This window comes from Macaca nemestrina, chromosome 14, assembly GCF_043159975.1.
Source record: "Macaca nemestrina isolate mMacNem1 chromosome 14, mMacNem.hap1, whole genome shotgun sequence".
NCBI classification, from domain to species: Eukaryota; Metazoa; Chordata; class Mammalia; order Primates; family Cercopithecidae; genus Macaca; species Macaca nemestrina.
Window position 1 is genome coordinate 35,652,795 of NC_092138.1, and position 18,089 is coordinate 35,670,883.

The window sequence follows — 18,089 nt, forward strand, 5'->3', positions numbered from 1 at the left end:
AGGAGGGAGGGGGTCTGCGGCTCGAAGCAGTGACGTAGGCGAGGCGCCGGCGGGGATGGGCGGGGTGCTTCTCCCTCCTCTGCCCAGAAGCTTTCGCTGCGCTCTGGCAGGCGGCGAGCTAGGTTTTGGAGAGAGGTGAGAGCTGTGTGGAGGCCAATGGCATCCTCCATTTGTTTTTCAATAAGATAAACGTGCACTTGCAGAGGAGAGAAGAAAAGCATTGATTAGAATGGGATTATGACTGATTTTTTTTTTTTTTTTTGATACAAGGTCTCGCTCTGTCACCTAGGCTGGAGTGCAGCGGCGCGATCCCTGCTCACTATAGCCTCAACCTCCTGGGCTCAAGGGATCCTCCCCGCTTCAGTTCCCCCAGTAGCTGGGACCACAGGCGCGAGCCACCACGCCCGGCTAATTGTTGTGTTTTTTACAGAGACAGGGTTTTGCCATGTTGCCCAGGCTGGTCTCGAACTTCTGGGCTCAGGTGATTCGCCCGCCTCGGCCTCCTAAAGTACTGGGAACACAGGTGTGAGCCACTGCTTCCGGTCAGATTATGAGTGATTTTTTTCTTTTTTATTTCTAAACTTATTGTTACTTTGATAATTTTAAAACAATAAATCTATCTTGAAAACATGCCAAGTAAAAGAAGCCAGTCATGACCACATATTGTATGATTCTATTCATATGAAAGGTACCAAACAGGCAAATCTGTATAACAGAAATTAGTGGTTGCCAGAGGCTGCGGGGAGGAGGATGGAGAATGACTACTATCAAATAGGCTGTTTCTGAGTGAAGAAATGTTCTAAAATTAATTGTGATGGTTGCACAATTCTGTGATTATACTAAAAACCATTGAGTTGTACAATTTAAATTGGTGAATTGTATGGCATATAAATAATGCTACAATAAAGCTGTTTATAAAATAATAAGTGTGATAATAAAAAAAAATTACTTCCCCACTACCACATCTAATGCAGTAGAGTGGTAGCTCAAAATCTGGTGTGTGTCAGAATCACCTGACCTGCAGGTTATAATAAAGAATGGGAAAGACAACTGAGTAAATGGTATGGTAGAAAGTGATCTGAACTAATAATCAGAAGACAGACTTGCATCCTGACCTTGTTGCTAAATTAATTTTGTATCCTAGGACAAGTTACTCAAGATTTTCCTTGCATCTTGTCTAAACTGAAATATGAAGGGATACAATTACTAGAATCCTAACTACCCATTAGTGGGAAGCTGCTGAGGTTATTCCAAGAAACAAATGTTGATGAAACTAAATTTGTTTCTTTTTTTCTTTTTTTCTTTTTTTTGAGATGGAGTCTTGCTCTGTTGCCAGGCTGGAGTGCAGTGGTGCAATCTCGAGTCACTGCAACCTTCACCTCTTGGGTTCAAGCAATTCTCCTGCTTCAGCCTCCTGAGTAGCTGGGACTATGGGTGCATGCCACCACGTCCAGCTAATTTTTGTATTTTAGTAGAGATGGGGTTTCACTATGTTTGGCCAGGATGGTCTCGATCTCTTGACCTCATGATCCACCCACATTGGCCTCCCACAGTGCTGGAATTACAGGTGTGAGTCACCGTGTCTGACTAATTTGTTTGTTTAATTCAGGCAGGTGTGTCAATCAAAAACAAATTTTATTCCTATAACAATGATTAGGTCTTACTTTTGTATTAGCACTTCACCACACTCATTTTGACCCTTATACAGAATTGAGAGATTGCTAGGATAGGTATAATACTAAATTTAGGTGAGAAGTGGAAACTAAGGGAAGTTACAGGATTTGCTTAGGATGACACACCTGAGTCTCAATTCTACCTCTTCTCTAAGTGACACTGATGCTCTTTTCACCATATTGCTTCCCCATTAACTACTCTTGGTTTTGCAGCATGATCAGAGGCTTCACTTACTTCAAAGTCTGTTTTAAACTTTTCCAAGCAGTCTTAATTTTATTTTTGTAAAATGCTGCCGCATATACCCACAAAAAATTAGAAAATCATAGTTTTATATTAATCAGATGATAGACTAAGTAGTCTCATAAATTACATTGTAGGCTGGGCATGGTGGCTCACGCTTGTAATCCCAGCACTTTGGGAGGTCGAGGCAGGCAGATCACGAGGTCAAGAGATCGAGACCATTCTGGCCAACATGGTAAAGTCCCATCTCTACCAAAAGTACAAAAATTAGCTGGGTATGGTGGTGTGTGCATGTAGTCCCAGCCAGGAGGCTGAAGCAGGAGAATCGCTTGAACCTGGGTGGCGGAGGTTGCAGTGAGCCGAGATTGCATCACTGCACTCCAGCCTGGCCACACAGCAAGACTCCATCTCAAAAACAAAAACAAAAACAAAAACAAAAAAATTACATTGTAATATGAAACAGAGCTATTCTCTAAAATAACATTTCTCATTCTGTAGACTGAAAACCAACTGCATTAGAATTGCTTGGGATACTTATTTTAAAATATAGAGGTTAGGGCCCAAGCTCCTATTAACCCAGAATTTTGGGGGGACTGAGGCCTAAGAATGTACAATTTCAACCAGCACATTGGGTTTTTATATAAATACCAACATTTCAGAGTCACTGATGAGATCAGTTCTGGCTCTAAGATTGTGACTACAGTTGTGCATTCATTGGTTTTCTTTCTTTCTTTTTTTTTTTTTTAGATGGAGTCTCGCTCTGTCACCTAGGCTGGAGGGCAGTGGCGCGATCTCAGCTCATTGCAACTCTGCCTCCGGGTTCAAGAAATTCTCCTGCCTCAGCCTCCCAAGTAGCTGGGATTACAGGCATGCACCACAACGCCCAGCTAATTTATATATTTTTAGTAGATACAGGGTTTCACCCTGTTGGCCAGGATGGTCTCAAACTCCTGACCTCAAATGATACACCTGCTTCAGCCTCCTAAAGTGCTAGGATTACAGGCATGAGCCATCACACCTGGCCCATTCATCGGTTTTCTTACTGTTCCTTCATTGGTTTTCTTATTGTTCCTTCAAAAAGTCAAACTGGAGGGCCTTTGCATTTGCCATTTCAGGAAATGATAGTAAGTGTGTGAAAAAAAGTTTTTTTCTTAACACTACACCATTAGCATATGAAAGACATTGAAAAAAACCACAGTGATACACCACCACAGACCTACCACAATGCTTTAAGTTTAAAAGTTGGACAAAGCTGAGGGTTGCTGAGGATATGGAACAACAGGAAACTCAGTTATATTTTTGTTGAGAGTATAGGTAAATTGGTACAACATCTTTGAAAAAAATGTTTGGGACTGGCACGGTGCCTCACGCCTGTAATTCCAGCACTCTGGGAGGCTAAGTTGAGTGGATCACCTGAGGTCAAGAGTTCAAGATCAGCCTGGCCAACATGGTGAAACCTCGTCTCTACTAAAAATACAAAAAAAATTAGCTGGACGTTGTGATGCGCAACCCTCCCAGCTACGCGGGGAGGCTGAGGCAGAAAAATTGCTTGAACCCAGGAGGTGGAGGTTGCAGTGAGCCAAGATTGCACCACTGCACTCCAGCCTGGGCGACAGAGGGATACTCCGTCTCAAAAAAAAAAAGAAAAGAAAAAAAATGTTTGAAAAATTCTGGATTAAGATTATGCAATTATTCGGCCGGGCACAGTGGCTCACACCTGTAATCCAGCACTTCGGGAGGCCGAGGCAGGCAGATCACGAGGTCAGGAGATTGAGACCATCCTGGCCAACATGGTGAAACCCCGTCTCTACTAAAAATACAAAAATTAGCTGGGTGTGGTGGCGCGTGCCTATAGTCCCAGCTACTTGGGAGGCTGAGGCAAGAGAATTGCTTGAACCCGGGAGGCAGAGGATGCAGTGAGCCGAGATCATGCCACTGCACTCCAGCTTGGTGATGGGGAGAGACTCCGTCTCAAAAGAAAGTAAAAAAAAGATTATGCAATTATTCAATTATTCTCTCAGCAAGCATTCATTGAGGGTATACTCAAGCATGGTGCTGAGTGCTGGCATTAAAGATTAAATTTGTGAAGATATGTGAATCTCATAGTAAACAGAGATAGCAAATGTGACATAGTGTAGTGATCACTGTAGTAATGATAAGCCTGCCATGGAGCCATATGGGGTTATCGAGGCAGCTGATTTACTCTGGGTATGGGGTTAATCAATTAAGGCTTCCCAGAGGAGGTATCAGAGTTGATTTTGAAGGATGAGTCCTCATTAACCGTTTGAAAAGACAGAAAGTTGTTTTAAGTAAAGGGTACAGCTTTTTCAGACACAGAGAGGCTTTCAGGCGTACTGTGATGAGAGTCCTGCCAGTGTCTCAGTAATGCTGGAGCAGTGAGCATGGGATTTGAGGGGGTCTGGGGATAACACAGGAAGCTGGAAGGAGGAAGACAGAAAGTTAAATAAAGGCCAGATCATGAAGGGTATCATATTCCATATGAAGAAACTGGAATTTTTTCCAAGGACAAGGAGCTGATTTTAATCAAAGGCTATGAAATGATCTAGTTTTAGAAATATAACTTTCACAGGAGTGTAAAAATAAAAACTTGAGTGTGAAGACTGGAGGCATTTATGAGGCCAATAACCTAGTTCAGATACGCTGGAAGTTTAAACCATAGCAGTGGTGGAGGGAAAGAAAAGAGGGCATGGATTGAAAAGGTTTTAAGGAGTAGAACTGAGAGCACTCAATGGACCAGGAGAAGCCTAGGAGATCTCCCCAAGTTCTGGCCTGGGTATCTGGTTGGAGATGCTGCTGTTTACCTATTTATGTACCTATGTATAAAGAAAGAACAATGTTAATGCAGATCAAAAGACTAGTAACTCTTCTGGAGGGAAAAGAGACTTTGGTGAGTCCCAGGGTCTATATTTTGTTCTCTAGTTGCTCTCAAGTGCTATAGTGATGGTCATCATCTCAGCAGTAGGAGCTAAACCGCATGCACTTTAGGAAAATTACTTATGATCTTGTACTTTAGAGAAACATAAACTGATTCAAAATCTTAAGTTGCTTCATTTTTAGATTATGTAACTGTTTTTGCATTGTTATTTTTCCCCTCCTAAGGAACACATATAATACCCAATATTCAAGACTGGACTTGCAGATTTGGTTAGAGTCAAACAACTGTATTACAGTTTGTAATTAAAATTGGCTTTGTTTGCACTGGTGAGAGACCATCTCAAGAATGTTCCCACAAAGTGGCTCAATACCAGACAATTCAGGTGTTTATTAGCAGCTTACCAGGTGGACAAAGTTCATCATAAGTTGCAAATATCTTCCAGGATCTGAGAGATTTAGAGTCAAATGAGAGGGATTGTATTAAATTGGACATAGTTGACATTTTTTAAAAGAATAATTCAGAACCAAAAAACAAAACCAGAAAACAAAAAATACCATGAAAGCTCCCACTGACCAAAGATGGGACCATCTGAATATAAAAAAGAATAATGCCTGCAATGGATTAAAAAACATCAAATATATAAACAAAAGTGATGAGTATCTAATACGAAAAAAGGTCGCTAACTCTGATCGTCTCTGGAGATTGCTAGGTCACTGACTCTTTTTTTTTTTTTTAAGAGATGGGGGTCTCACTTGTCACCCAGGTTGGAGTGCAGTGACATGGTTCACTGCAGCCTTGACTTCCTGGGTTCAAGGGATCCTACTGCCTCAGCCTCCCCAGTAGCTGGAACTACAGGCACATGCCACTATACCCAGCTAATTTGTTTTTAAATTTTTTTAAATTTTTAGTAGAGATGAGGTCTCACTATATTGATCACGCTGTCTTGAACTCCTGGGCTGAAGCCATTCTCCCACCTCAACCTCCCAAGGTGCTAGGATTACAGGTATGGGCCACTGTACCCGACCCAACTCTGAAATTTGATAAAGAGAAATAATCAAGATTTTTCTGCCTTTCCTGTACAAACTGTATTTCAAAATACCAAATAGTTGATGAGGAAATGTTCTTCTTTGTAGAATTCCAGCTAATAAATGCATAAAGGATATTAAAATCAGAAAATTGCTGTGTTGTGGCCACTAATGAAATAATAAATTATCTAGGTAACAGTAACCAATGGATGTTAAAACCATTAGATGAAACACTGAGAATTTAATAATAGAAGAATTAGGCTAAAGTCACCTAAAATCACTGATTAATCTTTATATGACTAAAGGTAGGATTAAACCAGAGATGTCATTTACCTGTTGTCTTTTAGCTCCACTTCCATACTTTCTATAATTTATTCTCTGATGCTGAGGTTAGGCCCTGGAAACAAAATTTCTCCTTTCATGGCTGGGTCACTGTTAGGTTCCACCAACAGAAGCCACTAGTGATTGAAGGATAAAAAGGGGACAGAAAAGGGATTAATCCTTCCTGTTTTTCCTGTTCTTGACTGAATTTCCCCAACAGTGGCCCTTCCTCCTGGTGGCAGCAGTTTCTTGCTTCTTGCAGGACTCTTAGAAACAAAAAACAGAAAACCCAGTCACATCCCATGTCTGAGAGGTACCAGCAGTAGCCTGGGGTCAAGCCCTCCTCAATGGTTTTACCCACAGCTCTGGCAAGCCCCTCTACGGAGTTCAAAAGTGCCAGTTCCACTTTGTTCCCTCAGCTTTAGGGGTGGTAACAGGTGCTGCAAGTTGTCATCTTTCAGTTACATTTTGCATCACTGCTCTTTGATCGTTGAGCTCTCTCACACTTGTGTAACCAATCCCCTAAATTAAATCTCCTCTAGAAGTACATAATGTGGTTTCTGTTTTCCTGATTGGACCTTGACTCATATGTCATTGAATAATGCAATAGGCAGTACACAGAACCACCTAAAAAGAATTTTTGTTTTATTCAGGTTTGTTGAGGTATAACTTATATGCAAGAAAATTCACCAATTGCAAGTGTATAATTACTAACATGGATTTTGACTGTGAAGTTATCATTACCATAATCATATATAGACCATTTTCATGACCTCAGAAAGTTCCTTTGGGTCCCTTTCCTGCCCCTGGCCCCAGGCAACCACTGATCTGATATCTGTTGCTATAGCTTTGTTTTTTCTAGAATTTCATATAAATAGAATTATTCAGCATGTGGTTTTTTGTATCTGGGTGCTTTCATTTAGCACAATGCACTGAAATTCATCCCGATTAGTGCATATTTGTTCCTTTATATTCATATATCATATGAATAGTGTTATTTCATCATATGAATATACTACAATTTGTTTATGTATTCATCAATCAATAGATGTTTGGGTTGTTCCCAGTTTTAAGATATGAATAAAGCTCCTATGAATGTGTGAGTACAAGTTGTTGTGTGAAAATATGTTTGCATTTCTCTTGATAAATACCTAGGAGTGGAATGCCTTGGTCATATGTTAAAGGTAGTTTTATAAGAAACTGCCAAATTCTTCCCAAAGTGGTTGCACCATTTTTCATTCCTAACAGCAGTTTATGGGAGTGCCAGTTGCTCCACATTCTTGACAATACTTAGTATTGTCTTTTAAATTTTAGTCACTCCAGTTGAGTATTTTGCAGTATCTAATTCTGATTTTAGTTTGCCTTTCCCTAGGAATGATGGTGTTGCATATCTTTTCATATGCTTATTTTCCATTTGTATATCTTTGGTGGAGTGTTTATTCAAATCTTTTGTGTATTTGAGAAAAGACAGAGAACCTCTCATATTGTTTTATATTGTTTTATACTCAGTACCTGTTTTAAGAAAAAAACAATGAAGTAAAACCAAAGATAGGCAGCCTGACGCCAAGCCCGGAACCAGGCCTGGGTCTGCCTGACCTAAAACCAGTAGTTAAAAATCAACCCATGACTTAGAAACCAATGTTCCTGACATTGTATAGAATGACATTGTGAAACTCCCTGCCCTGTTCTGTTTCTCTCTGACTACCAGTGCATGAAACCCCTGTCACGTATCCCCTAGATTGCTTAATCAATCACAACCCTTTCATGTGAAATCTTTAGTGTTGTGAGCCCTTAAAAGGGACAGAAATTGTGCACTTGGGGAGCTCGGATTTTAAGGAAGTAGCTTGCCGAAGCTCCCAGCTGAATAAAGCCCTTCCTTCTACAATTCAGTGTCTGAGAGGTTTTGTCTGTGGCTCGTCCTGCTGCATATTTATAAAATATGTAGCTTTTTGTCCTCTTAGTGTTACATTTCAGGGTTCTTTATATATTCTGAACACAAGTTTTTATCAGATATATGTTTTCAAATATTTTTCTCCTTTTTTCCTTAACTGTGTCTTTTGAAAATCAATAAATTTTAATTTTCAGAAAGTTCAGGTTAAGTTATAGTGTTAAAGTTTGTGCTTTATGGCCTATTTAAGAAATATTAAGAGTTACCCAATTGAAGGTCACAAAGATTTTCTCCAATGTTTTCTTCTATAAATTTTGAAGTTTTGCTGGGCATGGTAGCTCACACCTGTAATCCTAGCACTTTGGGAGGCCAAGGCAGGTGGATCACTTGAGGTCAGGAGTTTGAAACCAGCCTGGCCAACATGGTGAAACCCTGTCTCTACTAAAAATACAAAAAAAAAATTAACGAGGCGTGGTGGCACATGCCTGTAATCCCAGCTACTTAGGAGGCTGAAGCAGGAGAACTGCTTGAACCTGGGAGGCAGAGGTTGCAGTGAGCTGAAATCACGCTACTGTGCTCCAGCCTGAGCAACAGAATGAGACTCTGTCTTCTGTCTTAAAAAAAAAAAAAAAAAAATTTGAAGTTTTAGCTTTTACATTTAGATCTATGATCTATATCAAGTTGGGTTTTGTATATGGTATGAGGTATGGATTGAGGTTCATTTCTTTTTACATATGCATTTACACTTGTTCCACTTTTCCTTCATTTAATTGCTTTGGCATCTTTGCTGACTATCAATTGAACTATCAATTCTGAGCCTTCTATTCTATTCCAGTAATCCATCTATGTCTGTCCTTTCTCTAATACCACACTGTCTGGTTTTCTATTCCTTTACAGTAAATCTTGAACCCAAGTATAGTTTCCATCACTTCACTACTTTGAAAATGATCTAGCTTCTCATCCAACAAAGGAAGGAGAATTGTTGTAGAATAAAAGAGATATAAGACATAAAATATATACCTCTCCACTCTCCCATTGAAAATGTAAATTTGGGAAAATGTCTAGCAAAAATATTCATTGTTTGTTCATTTATTCATTCATTCTAATAATGTCTCGTTTGTTTAGATCACATTTATTTTAAAGTTTCTAATGCTGGCTTTAGCATAAATAGGAAATATCCGTAACCCAATACATTAACTTAGATCTTTTTTTCTAGCTTTATTGTGAAGAATAATTATTAAATAAAATTCTAAAAATCATTGAACACTATAATTTTTAGAAAGTACTTTTTAGGCTACAATAAGTTGAACACTTAAACTACTTAAAGTCCACACAATTTGTAAAATTTGTATGTAATTAGGAACTTTTTGCAATCTATAATTACTGCATCTTGAAAGATTAAATATTAAGCTAGATAAAACTAAAAACAAATTCCTTAATTCTTTTCATTGTGAACTTATTGATTTAGAATAATAGCTCAACTTCTTCACCCTACCCAGATCTTCTGCAAAAAATAGCTGAGGACAAAGATATTCCTGACATCTGGGACTACAACCTTAAGCAGCTTGTGTTTTAACTTAAAATAGTTATGTAAATATGATGTTATAACTGCTGATATCTTCAAGTTTTTAAATACAAAACTGCTATCTCTCTCAGCCTTTCACTTCATTCATTTATTCGGCAAATATTCATTGAGTACCTACCATATGTCAGGCACTGAGCTGGGGCATTGGGGATGCAATGCTGAATAAAACAGAATGTCTGTCTTCATGAAGTTTACAATCTAGTCTGGAACTCCTTAGCTCATGCCAGGAAGAATAGCCATGTTGAACCTGTGGTTACCTCTTACCTCTAGGTGTATAAGAAACACAGTAGTAAAACACTATTATAACCTTTAAGAATTGTGTGGCAATTTGGAATATCCAAAGTTGAATAAAAATGTAAAACTCTACATGAATACTCAATTGAATTATTCTCCAGATGGTTGAGAATACTTACATAATACTTGCAGGTATTAATTGATTTAATTCTTATAATGAATTATTTAAAGGGTAGAAACAGGCATTGGAAAAAATTTTAAATACAGATTTAATAACTGACTCGGAGGAAAGTTATAAGAGTGTTGGAGGATATCTGCCACCCAGACATTTGATGCTCATTTTGTTCTCCTAAAATAAGAATGTTTGAGCTGGGTGTGATGGCTCATGCCTGTAATCCCAGCACTTTGGGAGGCCCAGGCAGGTGGATCACCTGAGGTCAGGAGTTCAAGACCAGCCTGGCCAACATAGTGAAACCCCATCTCTACTAAAAATATAAAAATTAGCTGGGTGTCGTGGCACACGCCTGTAGTCCCAGCTACTAAGGAGGCTGAGGCTGGAGAATCTCTTGAACCCAGGAGGTGGAGATTGCAGTGAGCTGAGCGATACACTGTCTCAAAAAAAAAAAAAAAAAAAAAAAAAAAGAATGTTTGGTTCCTCCCGGGACTACAGAATGCCCAGTAGAAGCAATGCTTAGTGGGAGGGATGGTGGAGAATGAGGAAAGAACCAAAGTAGAAATTAGACTGACATTTATTAGACATTTTATTAGCTATAAATTTAAGGAAAAAAACACTCAGAAAAATACCTTACACTGTAGACATATTAAACTGTATTGTAAAAATAAAGCACTCAGAAAAAATATTTATAATAATACTAGTAGGGTTACAAAAGTGAAAATGTATCTGATTGATTAGACCTACTGTTTTGGACAGTTTCTTGTGTAACAGAAAAAATAAAAATTATACAAAGGACCTGCCCAGTTGGGTAGTGTACTTGGTAGAAAGACTTAAGATGCCAAAACATTTTTATCTGCATCTTCAGCTGGCATAAGAAATAATGCCCGGGTGTGGTGGCTCACACTTGTAATCCCAGCATTTTGGGAGGCCGAGGTGGGCGGATCTCCTGAGGTCAGGAGTTCTAGATCAGCCTGGCCAACATGGCGAAAACCCATCTCTACTAAAAATACAAAAATTAGCTGGGCGTGGTGGCACGCGCCTGAAATCCCAGTTACTTGGGATGGTGAGGCAGGAGAATTGCTTGAACCCCCGAGGCGGAGGTTGCAGTGAGCCGACATCGTGCCTCTGCACTCCAGCCTGGCGACAAAGCAAGACTCCGTCTCAAAAAAAGGAAGGAAGGAAGGAAGGAAGGAAGGAAGGAAGGAAGGAAGGAAGGAAGGAAGGAAGGCAGGCAGGCAGGCAGGCAGGGAGGGAGGGAGGCAGGCAGGGAGGGAAGTAAGGAATCCTGGCCAACACAGTGAAACCCCATCTTTACTAAAAATATAAAAAATTAGCCAGATGTGGTGGCAAGCGCCTGAAGTCCCAGCTACTCCAGAGCCTGAGGCAGGAGAATGGCATGAACCCGGGAGGTGGAGCTTGCAGTGAGCAGAGATGGCGCCACTGCATTCCAGCCTGGGCAACAGAGTGAGACTCCGTGTCTAAAAGAAAAGGAAAGAAAAGGAGAGGAGAGGAGAGGAGAGGGGAGGTTAAAGGAGAGGAGAAGGGAGGGGAAAGGAGAGGAGAGGGGAGGGGAGAGGAGGAAAATTATTTAGCCATTGAATTAGAAGTCCTGTTAGTATAAAACTACCATTAGTGTACTGATCTGTTTGCAGCCATTGTATCATGATATGTCTAATGCATTATTGTGTGTATACTTTTCAAGAGCTTGTGAAATCTGATATATTAGAACTGTGACGTGTGATTGGTTACAAGAGTAATCACTTAAACTTGGCCACCATGTTGGCCAAACGAATTACTTGCAAATTAAGGGTGCCCAGGACCAGGGTTTCTTGATGGAGGACTTTTAGTCCTGGGAGAGTCCTAGGCAAAGGGGGACCCTAACTTTTCCCTAAGTTTCATCAGCTTTTAAGTGTCAGAAAAATATTTGTTGCAAAAAGATATTAACTATAAAGGTTAAACCAAATTCAAGTTAAACATTTTTAACAAGAATCCTTTATAAGTGATGCTTTGTAATTCATATGCATTACATCACGATGAACATAATATTTGGTTGTCTTTCGATTATTGTTGCTAAGCTTTAAGTGTTGACTGCCTGATCCTTCTATTTTGTTTTTCTCCTTGAGATCAATAGCTTATTTTAGGGTGTTGATACTTTGACAAACTTCAGATTGTCCTTGTCTGAATCAGTTATTTCATCAGGAGTGGGGACAAAGGTGATTGTTTTTCTAATTCTGTATTTCTTCCTATATTTATAAGCTGCTGTTATTCTGTAAAGAGGAGCTCTCCCTCATTTTCTAAGGCTAATTGGCCACTGTGAAGGAGTGCTTAATTCTTACTGTTTAATTACAATTTGCAGAGTAAGGAGTTAGTGTAATAGCCACCTCCAGTGATGACAAATATGGTTGTTTTGTTATGTTTTGTTTGATTTTCTTTTTTGTTGATTCACCAGGAACTGTGAAGAGTCAGATTTTACCCTACTTCAAAGTGAACAAGCTGGCCTTCCAGTTATGTTTTTTATCTCTGATGCAGAAGTCTCATATGCTTTTACCAGTGCTGGTAAAAGAGATGAGATTTCTGCATCAGAGATAAAAAATAATAATTTATTACTCACAGCAAGAACAGTAGTCAGAGTACCAACATTTTTTCCCACGAGTTCCCAACCCCCAATTCATACAGAATGATTAGAAGAGAATGACAGCTGCATGCACTGTGGGTTGTGTACAGAAGAGAAATGCAGAGCTTAGAGTACTGGAATCTTTTATAATGAAAAACCCTGACTTTTCCAAAAGCTTGACTGCTTTTGCTCCAAAGAAGGACATTATCTTTCTATTCTTGACAGTAACCATGCCTACCCTTTGCTCCAGAGGGAGACATTATTTCTGTCTTCCAAGGCTGTTCACTATTCAAACATCCTCAAAAAGGTAGTTCAGAATGTCTTCACTCACAAGACGTGTATAAGTGTGAGAGACCATGAGTATCATTACGTGCCAGTTGTTTTCCATCCTGGCATAAACCAATGGCAGTCAGGCTTCTTTGCTGTCTGGCTTCTGGTTGGATTAGCCAGATAAGCATCAGCAAGGGACTGGAAAGGGAGTTAGGGTATTTATTCCCATCTCTCCACCCCATTGTCTCCCACCTTGCTGCAGTTCTGGTTCTGGCTGCATTCTATAGTTACATTTCTTATGAGAGGACTCTCTTTCAGGCTACACACTCTTTCTAGGCTCATTCTCTCCCATATCTCCTTTAGGCCTATAAGTGGTAAAAGTATATCATTGTTGCCAGATTCTGTCCCTTATTGTGTTCTCATAACCTTGCCTATATCTCTGTAAACAATCCCTTCAGTACTTTCTTCAGTAACACTTTCTAAATATACTTTGTTTCTTGCCAGGATCCTGACAGGAACTTACAGATTTAGTTAAGTTTCAAAAGAGAAAAGTTAGAAATTAATAGAGCCACAGGTTAGAAAGGTAGTAGTTTAACAAAAAATGATTTTAGAATATAGAAATATTATCCTGATATACTAATTTATGCTAATATATTTGCTAATCAAGGTTTATAATTTATCGTCTAAGGTTGGTATCATATAAAGAAAGGTAATAATGTAATTTATTACATTAGCAGGAAAAATAGTAAGAATCATGTGAACATAGCAATAGACACCAAAAAGGATTTAATAAAATTAAAAGTCAAGGAAAATAAAATATAAAGGGTGTTTTATAAATGAAGAGCCTTAGAATGAATTGTAAAATTCATTTAAAATAATTTCTTTAAACCAAACCATCATAAATAACAGAAAAACACTGCAGCACTGCTGTTTGAAGTCTGATCCCCTGACCACCTGAAACAGGATCACCTAGCACATTTGTTGAAAACACAGATCCCTGGCTTCCATCCTGAGCTACTGAACAAATTTTTGAATCTGAATTTTTAACCAGCATCTCAGGTTCTCAGGTGATTCTTAGAACCACTGTAGTATAGTCATTCTTTTTTTTTTTTAAGAGATGGGGTCGCCTAGGCTGGTCTTGTACTCTTGGGCTCAAGCAATCATCCACCTTGGCCTCCCAAAGCGTTGGGATGACAGGCGTGAGCCACCACGCCCGGCCATTCTTTTATAATGCTTTTACATTTTGAAAATTCATGTTAAAAATCAAATAGTACAGCACAGAATGTAATAAAAAGCAATGGTTCCTGGTTCCATATCTTCCAACCCTGAGTCCTGCTCCTCAAAATCAGCTGCTTTTAAACTTTTCTGTTTTTACATTTTCTGGTGGTTATTTACATAATTCTGATTAATAATCATTGTCTTCTAAAACAGTAACAAAATGAGACATGCTCCTGTTACCATTCTAGGAAAAACTGTGCTAGAAGTGCTGTCAAAAGTTCTTTAGATAGAACAGAGAAGGAAACAGTCTAATTATAGGAAAATAAAAATCGCTGAACTTTTTTTTAATTTAATTTTTTTTTTTTTTTGAGATGGAGTTTTGCTTTTGTTGCCCAGACTGGAGTGCAATGGCATGATCTCAGTTCACTGCAGCCTCCGCCTCCCAGGTTCAGGTATTGTCCTGCCTCAGCCTCTCGAGTAGCTGGGATTACAGGTGCCCGGCCACCATGCCCAGCTAATTTTTGTATTTTTATTAGAGACAGGGTTGCACCATGTTGGCCAGGCTGGTCTCTAACTCCTGAGCTCGTGATCCACCCATCTTGGACTCCCAAAGTGCTGGGATTACAGGCGTGAGCCACCGCACTTGGCCTCATTATCACTTTTTATTTATTTTTTATTTTATTTTATTTTTATTTATTATTATTATTTTTTGAGATGGAGTCTCGCTGTCTCCCAGGCTGGAGTGCAGTGGCGCAATCTTGGCTCACTGCAAGCTCTGCCTTCTGGGTTCACGTCATTCTCCTGCCTCAGCCTCCGGAGCAGCTGGGACTACAGGCGCCTGCCACCACGCCTGGCTATTTTTTGTATTTTTAGTAGAGATGGGGTTTCATCATATTAACCAGGATGGTCTTGATCTCCTGACCTCTTGATCCGCCCGCCTCGGCCTCCCAAAGTGCTGGGATCACAGGCGTGAGCCACTGCACCCGGCCTCATTGTCACTTTTTAATGTGGCATGTATGTTTAGCTAAAAGCACTAGAGATAATACTTAGATAAAAATACAGAGGATAAGGGCCGGGCGTGATGGCTCACGCCTGTAATCCTAGCACTCTGGGAGGCCGAAGCGGGCGGAACATGAGGTCAGGAGATGGAGACCCTCCTGGCTAACGCTGTGAAATCCCGTCTCTACTAAAAATACCAACAACAACAACAAAAAATTAGCTGGGCATGGTGGTAGGCACCTGTAGTCCCAGCTACTTGGGAGGCTGAGGCAGGAGCATGGTGTGAACCTGGGAGGTGGAGCTTGCAGTGAGCTGAGATTGTGCCACTGCACTCCAGCCTGGGCGACAGAGTGAGACTCCATCTCAAAAAAAGAAAATATATATATATACACACACACACATATATATATAGAGAGAGAGGATAAGGTAAATACTCAAAAATCAATAGCATCTCCTGTTTTCTACTGACCCAGGCTTAGGGAATACAATAAAGTTTTTTTTTTTTTTTCCCCTCTCTGTCGCCAGGCTGGAGTGCAGTGGGGTAATCTCAGCTCACTGCGACCTCTGCCTCCTGGGTTCAAGCTGTTCTCTTGCCTCAGCCTCCCGAGTAGCTGTGACTACAGGTGTGCACCACCATGCCCAGCTAATTTTTGTATTTTTAGTAGAGATGTGGTTTCACTATGTTGGCCAGGGTGGTCTCGATCTTTTGTCCTCCTGATCCACCTGCCTTGGCCTCCCAAAGTAAAATAATTTTATGAAGTACAATGAAACAAATACTTGGATAACTAACTTTGGGGGAAAAAAAGGTTATTTTGAAATTGTAGGAAGAAAATAAATGAGTAAAAGAGTCATAATTTGCTTCTAATGTTAAAGGCTAAATGCAATAGATATAACAATTTTCATATTAATGTACCAGTTAAAGCACTATCTTTAATAAAAAGAGCCTTTTATTAAAGGCTCTTTAGGATTTTATAGAAGTTGATGACACATTGATAAAGAAATTACTTTGAAAAATAAAAGGTCAGATACCAAAAATATTAATATGTTTATTTTATTTTATTTATTTATTTTTAAAAACAGTCTTACTCTATTGCCCAGGCTGAAGTGCAGTGGCACAATCACAGCTCACTGCAGCTTCCAACTCTGGGCTCAAACCATCCTCCCACTTCAGCCTCCTGAGTAGCTGAGACTGCAGGCATGCACCACCACACTCGGCTAAATTTTGTTTAATTTTAATGCTAGAGTACCAATACCAGATACTGTTTTACAAAATGGAAATAATCCAAATCAGTTGTTATTAAATCAAATCCATGGAGAATGTAATAAAATAGATTTCAAAAATAAATCCCAACTATCATAAGAATTTAGTATGTGACAAGTCAAAGGCAAAACAATTGCTAGTCCTGGCGTGAAGGATTTGAATGAGGTGGAAGTCAGAGATATCTCTCTTGCTGTCAGATGAATTCCATCAGGTGACAGGCGTCCTACATAATCTGGGAGATGTGTCACAAGTGGCAATTAGAGATATATATTTTGGCAATTGGAGACATCCAGTGTTTTGTGGTTACTAATAAAAAAATAATTAAAGTAGTAATATTAAAATATTTTTACAATGTGAAGTTCACTGATAAAGGCCAAGTCAAACGTTGGGAGGAACAAAAGTAAATCAGAAACAAAGTAGCAAGTGAGTCACAGAACAACTCAGACTATCCAGTCAGTTTTTTTTTTTTTTTTTTTTTTTTAATTTTTTTTTTTGAGACGGAGTCTCGCTTTGTCGCCCAGGCTGGAGTGCAGTGGCCGGATCTCAGCTCACTGCAAGCTCTGCCTCCCAGGTTTACGCCATTCTCCTGCCTCAGCCTCCCGAGTAGCTGGGACTACAGGCGCCCACCACCTCGCCCAGCTAGTTTTTTGAATTTTTTTTTAGTAGAGACGGGGTTTCACCGTGTTAACCAGGATGGTCTCGATTTCCTGACCTCGTGATCCACCCGTCTCGGCCTCCCAAAGTGCTGGGATTACAGGCTTGAGCCACCGCGACCGGCCTCCAGTCAGTTTTTACCAATCTTCCTTGCAAGTTACTTGGGATACATTTTATTCACATGTTCATATATGAGTGAATTTCATCTGAGGATGTTTTAAAAGCACCGATTGGCCTGGCCTGGGCACAGCGGCTCATGTTTGTAATTCCAGCACTTTGGGACGCCAAGGCGGGTGGATCACCTGAGGTCAGGAGTTCGAGACCAGCCTGGCCAACATGGTGAAACCCCTGTCTCAACTAAAAATTCAAATATTAGCCAGGTGTAGTGTGATTACAGGTGTGCGCCTGTAACCTGGGAGGCAGAGGTTGCAGTGAACCAAGATCGTGCCACTGCATTCCAGCCTGGGTGATACAGTGAGACTCCATCTCAAAAAAAAAAAAAAAAGAACCGATTGACTTCTGACAGAAAGTGACAAAAAACAATTAACATTTAATAAATATTTATGGGTCAATTAGTTTAACAATATAGTACATCTCACACCATATACATCAAAATAAGCTCTAGGATTCCTGCACCAAGATAGCTGACTAGACACAGCCAGGAGGAACATCTCCCACCAAGGAACCAGATCTTCAGAGGGAAGGCATTGAGAGGGGGTAGAGGGAAGACACAGAGGCTGGGCTGAAGGGAGAGGAAGCTGGGAACCCTGTGTGGGGCTACCACTGCTTCTTGCCTGTGAGTTCAATATGCAAGAAGCAACTCTCTCTTGTTATGGACCTCTGGAATCCTAGCAAAAGGAGACCCCTCTACCATTAGGGATACTTGAATTGGCAGGGAAAGCTGCCTAAGGAAGTGGTAGGGTCAGAACTCCAGCTGGAGAGGAGCTCAGAGGATTTGGTGAGGGAGTGTCTGGAGATGCCAGGGACACCCATCCTGTCAGCTCCTGTATCATTTTATTGTGATTCATAGCTTCC

At 40.1% G+C, this 18,089-nt stretch overlaps 1 long non-coding RNA gene across 1 annotated transcript in view; it reads right to left on the reverse strand.

Annotated features, from left to right (window-relative positions):
• Positions 1-5,206: 5,206 nt before the first annotated feature.
• Positions 5,207-18,089, reverse strand: part of LOC105489148 (uncharacterized) — a 43,301-nt gene continuing 30,418 nt past the window's right edge. Inside the window, exons 4-5 of the long non-coding RNA XR_011613047.1 lie at positions 6,169-6,293; positions 5,207-5,255 (exon numbers count right to left, since the gene is read on the reverse strand). This is a non-coding gene — a long non-coding RNA (uncharacterized lncRNA). The remainder of the gene's footprint in view (positions 5,256-6,168; positions 6,294-18,089) is intronic.